Genomic DNA, 8,681 nt, shown 5'->3' with positions numbered 1-8,681 from the left:
CCCAGAATATTCTGTGAGACAGCTTTGCTACCACCCCTTCCCAGGGAGTGTAAGAGATTATCTTGCCATCAGGTAGAGTTAGGTTCTGTAATGCATCCCTAAAATTGACTGTATTGCACTAGATGGCCAGAAGATTGCTTACTCTACCATAATTAGCACACAGAAATGTTATATCTCAGAAGAGTTTTGCTTTAGTCTGATGATCACGGCCTACCAGTGACATTTTTAGGGCACTGACTGGTTTTCTGACATTGTCATTCCACAGTGTCAGCACCCTACTGCAGGTATTAAATTTCTCTGGTAACGAAGAGATGTCTTGCTTATAAGATAAGGTCACATATGCAAAGCAATTGAGTATCTCAGATGATCTATTCCCCTTTTAGAATCCCAAAACTTTGAGAAAAAACTGCATCCCAGGGAAATGACAGGATGTATATCTTTGGGTTTTATAATCCCAAGTTCCCTTCCCAAGAGAAGAGGCAATAGCAGCTTGCACATCACTGGTACAGTGTAGTTATACCTGCACCAGAGCCAAAAGCATGAAGGAGGAAGTTGCATTAGTGCTGCTGCAGCAAGGTGTAGAAACATGGCAGAAAAGAGACCCATTTCTTTGGCAGGGTGTTTTTCATACTCATGGTGTTACAGTGCCATTACGTACTTGCGATTGCAGTAGTACCCATGTGGACAACAGCTCACACACAGCTTAGTCAATTAGAAGCTGTTTTATTTGGACAGAACACGTTAATATTGGCCAGGCCAGCATAAGGATAAGTCATCATCTTACTTGTGTGAAACTGACCACAGTAAGGAGATTATATGAGCTTGGCAACGTGATAAGTCTCTGTGGGCTGAATAATTTCAGAGCCTTGGGAAGACTAAAAGCATTTATACTGTTCTGAGTAGTGCAGAATGCAAAGATCTGCGAGCCAGAGCTGAGCATGCTACCTGCAGAACGAGGAGCAGAATAATCACATCCATGCAACGCTGTCTCACGGTTAATTACCCTGCTTGAAATTCACTGTAACCTTTTGGAAGGAGGAAAAGCAACGCACGTTGCAAGGAATGGAAAATAAAAAACATGAAACAAATATACTGACGAAGAGCAGAACATCCACTCTGTCCATTCAGCAGCAGTTCTATCTGAAAACTCCTCTTGCACCCTTGTTACTTTACATGATTTATTCGACTTTGTGAACAGAATAAAAGAGTTCTATGGCAGGCACCAGGATATTATTTTAGAAAGCCACGCACAAATGGCAGAATCAGCATCAGCGATTTGTGACTACCTCTGAAGAAATTAGAAATAATTGCAACCTTTCATTACAAAACCTGTCATTTGGTATCTGAAAGCAATTTGGTGTAAAACTAATCTTGACGACAGAGTCATTGCCAAACCTAATAATTTGCTGCATAAACTTTAAACCATATAATTGCTCAAGGTGCATGCGAGAATCTGCAACATTAACTGTTACTGCATCAAAACCCAATCATATGGCCTTTAATTCAACCGAGACTGTAAGGATCAGGCCTACATTTGTTGGGTGTTTTTTCCCTCTTTGAACATAATACGGGTTAATGTAAATTTAAATTTCACGTCAAAAATCCATCAGAGAAAGCTCTCACAGCATTTCCATTTTGCAGGCTTATTTTGGGCTACTCACAAGAAACACACCAAATTCACAAGCATTGCTCTGACTGCATTTCAGGTTTTGGCAAACACACACCAACTGCATTCAGTAAGGCATCAATAACAAAAAACCTAACAAGACAAAGTTTAAAATCCATTACTATTTATCACCAATCCCCTCAAAGCCGACAGGTTTTTCAACATGCAGAAGGCAGACAAGCAGACCAAGCACCCGTGCCACAGCACACGTACCAGCCGTGCCTGGTTTGTTCAGCCCTTCATTTCTCAGCAGCTGCCTAGTTAGAACAGCCTGCTGTAAGAAAGACCAACCTCTTGTATTTTCTTTTTCCTCTAGAAGAGTTCCTGCCTCATTTGCAACTAAATGAAACTTTTTTAAAATCCATTCTGTAAAGATTATTTTATATCATAAAATACCACAGGTCTGCCCCTGCACCAGTTTATTGCAAACTGCATGCATGTAGCACGTGCCACTACTGTCTGTCACAGAATTGATTTCAAAGCTCCACTTGCAGCCTACTGTCATTATAAAATAATTATCATATGCATGAATTTGTAAGATGCGTATATGTGGGCACCCTTTTATCTTCGTTTTGATTCAAGGATTTGGAGAGCAAGATAAAGAGGCAAGGAATTTAAGACGCTCCCACGACATGTGAAAATAAAGTTCAAGCTGCAGCACAGAGCAAAGCGTTATTGGAAGGGAGAAAAGAATTCTGTCCTACCATGTGTTGAAAGCTGCCCAAATGGTGAGAGGTATTTCAGAAAGTTTATTTTAGGTAAAAGAAAGCTTTTCAAGGAAGTGGTAACATGGGTTTACACGTTACAAGAGGTTGCTTTCCAAAGAAAAGCAGAATCGTTTTCCTTCTGCATGTCTCTCCAAGGAATTCTTTTCTAGGAAAAAGGTACAAGGAAATGCCACCCAATGGGCAGCACATCCACATGTGTGCGTGTGAATTTGAATTCCTAGGAAAACACAAAGCTGCAAACTTGTTTCCCTAAACCATAAAATCACTAAATGGAAAATAATAATAATAAAACCAAGAAAAAAACCCCTCTCCTTAAAAAAATTTCCCAGCACACATTCTCACACAAAAGCATAAAGATTCCTTACAACACTGTTTATTCCTCTACTTTTCAAAAGGCCTTAGAAGATGAAATGTTAAAATTCATTCTCTCTGTTTTACCCTAAGTCAAGTAGCTGCATCTTAAGCACTAAATATGTGCTGCGAACTTAAGTGATCTCAGAAGCTAACCACACTTATTCCTCCTTTTCTCCACCTGTCTTGGGCACAGCTCCACAGAAACCCGAAGCCAGGCACGCAAACCTACAGTGGAGCCTTTTGTACTGCACAATGCACTCCTCCTCCAGCCTTCAAGCTACTGGCTCTGAAAGAGACTGCCCTCTGAAAGGGTGCTAAGTAACTCACACAGCGCATGTAATCAGTTGAGTGCTTACAAGAGTGACACAGCCCGTTCCATTCTGAATGAATATGAGTCAGCCTCATGTCTAAATATGCTCAAACCTACGTCTGGTCGGTTGATAACCGTCATTTCTGCTTGAACCCTTTGCTGGGGATGAAGAGGAGGGGAGAGGAGTTACCATAGAAAATGTCTGCTTAGGTAGCAACGAAGCCACGAGTGATGAAATTTACAAAGTATTTCTGAAGGAAAAATTGGAAATAATAGGAAAATTAATTTGACTAACAGAGCTATAGTAACTACCATTAAGGACGAAGTCCCTGGAGGAAAAAGGAGTAATTTTTTACATACTGAAGGTATCTCTAGTTTCAACTAACAGATGGAAGGGATGTAATTTCTCTTCAGCATTTCCAGTGCAAGCAACCTGTGCACACAGCCAGGCACCCACATCACCGCAAAGTTATCCCAGCTAGTCCAAACAAGTTTTTTTATTGATCTAAAGCAGTGAATGCTTGAGCCTGTGTGGAAAAACAACAAGGGGAAAAATCCACGTACGACAAAAACAAATTCATTTGTTTCAGTATTTGTTAAAGCTCATCAAAAGTCAATTCAATAAATTTCATGTGAAAGTGGAAGGCTTCAACCATTTTCCCCTTTATCAAATGGTCCAAGTATTCCAAGGTACAAATGGTGGAAGCAATAAAAATTACCAAAAAGCTCCAGTATATAATTCAGGTTTATCTCATTAAAGCTATACAAAGAAATTATTTTACCCCCTTAAAACAGCGTTGTGAACGTAATAGGCTCGGTGAGGAAGGTCTGGGTTATGGGAGTAGTAATAAGCTAGTGCTTCTCTATGAGAAAATAAGAATCATAGACTCATGTGAGTTGGAAGAGACCTTTAAAGGTCATCTAGCCCAGGTCTGCTGCAATGAACAGGGAGACCTACAGCTCGACCAGGTGCTCAGAGCCCCGTCCAGCCTGACCTGGAATGTCTCCAGGGACGGGGCTCCCACTTCCTGCTTGTGGTGGTGATGGATCACTATTTGTGGCTTCACTGTGATTACAGATCAAATGCACATGACATCGTCACCAAGTATTGAAGAGATAAGCTTAAAAACCCAAGGACATTAGAATAAAAATTAGTCATCCTCCTGTGCAATCCAGAACATGTTACATTTCAAAGATACATCAGAAAGTTTGGCTTCTATTCATCTTTACGGCTAGGAGAAGAGATTCTTGAAAACCCGTCTGTAACTTTTGCCAGACGAAGCTAAATAAATGCACGGCCCTTGGGAGGTAAAGCAGTTAAAGCACACTAACTGGCCTCAGAGGAACTTTTTGACTCCCTTTCTGAATTGTGGAGAGACGGCACCGCTTGCACATGCAATGAAACAACCTCTTTCCCACCATTTAAAATGCTGCAAGTTTGCAGCAAAGCAGCTGATATCACACGGCACGTAATCAGAGATGGGAGATATCTGACAGAATGATCAGCACGACCTGCTGCTATCATTACATTACCGTTTGCATTTACACAACTGCTTCACATGCACAGCTCTAATCTTGCCCTCTTGCAGATGAATGGCTCATGTTTTTTACTGACAGACATTGGTTTCCACCACCTTCACTCAGTGCCACACACATCGTGTTTTGTTTTCTGTCACTCAATTTCAATTTTTGAGTATCGTTCCCTTCCTAAAATAACACCTTATTGCACTCCATCCTAAAACTAAGCTTCTGTTGTTTTACAAATATGGTGTTGTATCCAAGTCTGTATATAGCCAACGATAGCTTAATAATTCCTTTTCTGAAATGAAATCCTTTATTTAACCATATTTTAAAATTTCATCTTACACGCATTTTGCAATTACACATAAAATCAAAAAGAATCTTTACAGGGAAAGGCAGTAAAATCCAGACGGAATTTTCCCATTTCTTTACAACTTGGCAAAGATTAGCAATCAACTTCCAGATTTAATTAGATTTTCCCTGTCCCTTCGTGTGGAATTTAAGCATGCTGTTTGTGTTAAATTGGTATCAGTGGACTCTGGCTCTCTAGACTCCAGAGCAGGATGACTATTTGCTAGCGCATGTAACAACAGCTTGATTTTAAGCAAAGCTCCCTTTCATGCTCCTGAAGATTAAAAATGGTTAACAGGTTTTGGATGGTCAATCACAGTAAGATGAATTTTACTTCAGTCAGGACTGGCATGTGTGCACAGTGCAGTTCAGTGTACGACATCTAAGTTCTTTTTCACCCTGAACAATATAACTACTCCACTAACTCTTGTCACTGTGTAAATCTTTTCATTTCATTGTATAATTTTTTCTTTTCATTGCATAAACTTTGAAATATCACATCAAATATTTCTTCACTGTTACTAATCACGGAGAACATAAATTCAGGGAAGGATTGTGCAAAGGCATGACAAAATGGAGATACCTGCAAAGATGAAGGTGGTCTCCTGTATTCCAAAATTGCAGCAGTTCCTTCCCTGCAATGGTTCTGTTTCACAGATGAACTTCAGTTGCCAGTGCTAGTAGAAACAGGCTTCAAAGTTTTTACAGAACTTCAGAACCTAAAAAAAAAAAAGAGAGAAGAAAACACATTTCTCTTGCATCTGGGTAAGATTATATTTGCATCAATTAAGATTCCGGTGGAAAAAAAGCACACAGAAACCAAAAGTTCAGTTAGTAAAAGCAGCCTCAAATTATCTGTTACACAAATATTGAAGTTATTCAACCTAAACTCCTGGCAGTCCACTACAATTGCTTCTTTTATATCTGGCATTGCGCTCCAACTGCTGAATTCCTTAGCTTCCAAGAGCAGACTTACAGAGATGCTGTGCTGTTTGATTTGGCACTATTCATAGGCCTTGGCAGATGATCAAATAGAGGGCACAGAAGAGCAGGAAAAGCCTTAAGAAACTGTCTGGGCTGCTGTCGTTACTGCCTCCATAGAGAGAAAACTTACTGGTAAGCACAAAGTAGCTGTTTGCATTCCTCCAGTTTTAATTTATACTGTTTCTATTATCTATCTGGACAAAAGAAAGATCAGCATTTCTTCAACAGGGAGCAACTGGCATCTAGCTTAAAGTTGCATCGGTTCACAACTGGTAGAAAATTTATTTTTTCCTTTTTGCAATATTCTGGAATACATGACTCACTAATGTTACGTAGTAACTGAAAACTCAAGGCAAAATTGTTACCAAAAAGGCAGCAGGAAGGAAAGTGGACTTCAAAACAAAACAAAAACAACAAAGCAATTTATGAAACGCAAAAAAAGATTAAATCTGCAAATTTAAAACATTACTGCTATAAATATCCAAGGGACATAAAACTGCATTTCTGCATCAGCCGTAGCTACAGAGCAGCATTCTGAACTTCAAGAGGAGCCAGTAACAACTTGGAGAGTCCTGAAAAGCCGCCAAGAAATCTCTGCTGACAGAGGATACCTGGGGGCTGGGGGAGGATGTCCAAGTAAACCAGAGGCAGGAGCAAACAATCCCACGAACCTCCCCTGTGACTGGAAATTCACGGAAAAGCAGTGCATGTAAACAGGAATCACCAAATACTGATGCAATCACAGAGGTTTTCCCACGCAGCTTTCCATCCCCCTAAGCTCAGGCTCTCTGGTGACAGCAGAGCCACTTGCCCGCAGCCTGGCTCTCCTGTGCCTTGCAGCACTGAGCCAAGTCGCAGCCACATCTGCCCCTCCACTGCCAACAGAAACTCTGCCGAACTTGCGCGGCCTTAAGATGCCTCCACTGCTGCTGAGCAGAGATCCAGCAGGAGCTGGGAGGAGAAGGAAGGCTGGAGACTCCAAGGGAACGAACGCCTCAAGCGCTTTAACTCCTATTCAGATTTCTGCTTGGAGCGCTGCCAGGTTACCAGGGAAGCAAGTCACACAGAGCAGCTGCTGCCCAGTTATGATCTCCTCTCTCCTCAGCCTTCCTCCACGTGCCACCAGATCTGAGGCCACAAGCTGGGGCTCCTTAGGGCCCCCACAGCACAATGAGTCACAGCTCTTTGCTTGGCGACAGCTTTGGCTGTGTTTCCCCTCCACTCCGCACTGCAATCGGAAAAAAACACATTGTGCCTGGGACTGCTGGGTGACGCTGTGCGCTGCCCCTAGGGGAACAGGCAGGGGGCTGAAACCCCAAATGAGCTTTTTGGGTTGTGCAAAATACGCACAGGTTCTGTGAGCTCAATGTTTATCCCCCTCTCACTCCCCCCTCCCCAGGGTCCAACCATAGAACTCAGCATCAGCTTTGGGCACGTGGAATTACACTTCTCACAGAGCCATCTCACCGTCCTCATTGTGCAGGATTTGCAGACTACTTCCCCCTTCCTCCCCACGTGCCACCCCTGTCGTGTCCTGTCTGGGGACAGACCTTCTACCTTAGCCAGCACAAACACACAAACGGAGCATCTTCATCTCTGTGTGCCGTGACTGTGATGGTGTTTCTGGTTAACTGTGTGATCAGATTTGCCACATTACACAAACTGGAGTGAAAATTCCTCAAGTCAGATGCTTTGCCTCATGGCCCTTCTGAATTAGAAGTGCAAGCCTGAAGGTTCTACTGCTAAAAACTAGGCTGCATGTGTACGTGTACAGGTGCATTAAAGTTCTGTTTCTAACAACTCTATTATTATTATCATTTATTTATTTATTTTAAAGTGCACGAATGTTTTAATATACTGCTTTGATGGATATTCTCGTGACAGTTCAAATAAAGAATCTATTTGCAGTATGCAGCTTTTTACTTATTTCCTTCAGCCTCTCAGAGTACACTTAGTGGTTTCACTGCTCTCAAATAAAATGACCAAAGTGAGCAGCATCCAGGAGCAGTGCATGTCTCTACACTCACTGTGGACAGAAAAAAAAATCATTTAGTGGCCAAATTCCAGTTACAGTTATGGTCCCTTAACGAAATTACACCTTAATGAAATTGACCTACTTATACATTAAGACTGCTGTACCTAAAATATAACACAGATGGAAACATATTCTTTGTCATTTTATCTGCAATTTGTGATATTGATTTTAACCTCAGATCAGACCTTGATCTAACTAAGTGCACCGTGAATCCAAAAGTGCTGACCTCCAGACCAAGCAGTTCACCACTACGAGCACCAGCAGGGCGCTGTATGAGGGATGCAATCCCATCACAGTTCACATTGGTTCAAAGAGTAATTCTGCAGCATGCAACCTGCTTGGCCTGAAAGCTGCCCAAGAGTGCTCGGTAATACAGAGCAATGCCTCCTCCTTCTCTAGATCCAGGGGGTATCGTAAAATCAAAAATTAGGGGAAAAAAAATGGCAGAAGTTGGGCTGCTAGTTTGCAAACTAACTAACAAACAAATCAAACAGCTTTACAGCAATGGAAGTTATGAGGCTAGAGTATCTTCATTAAAACATACTGAAGCACTCCACCTCCTAATCACAAGGTCCTCTTGCTCTGATTTAGACATCCTTGACAGATTTATTCATTGCACTGCGTAAGCATAGGAAGTCTCATAGATTTCTAATATTCTAAAATTTTCTCTGTACAAATTCACTTATACTAAGTAAATCCTAGCCCTCTGATGGGTATTAAGGTACCTAGTAA

This window comes from Centrocercus urophasianus, unplaced genomic scaffold (genome assembly GCF_019232065.1).
Source record: "Centrocercus urophasianus isolate 14NV4802_14NV808 unplaced genomic scaffold, USGS_Curo_1.0 seq_7, whole genome shotgun sequence".
NCBI classification, from domain to species: Eukaryota; Metazoa; Chordata; class Aves; order Galliformes; family Phasianidae; genus Centrocercus; species Centrocercus urophasianus.
The sequence above is the reverse complement of the archived record's forward strand: the minus strand, read 5'-3'. Positions refer to the sequence as shown.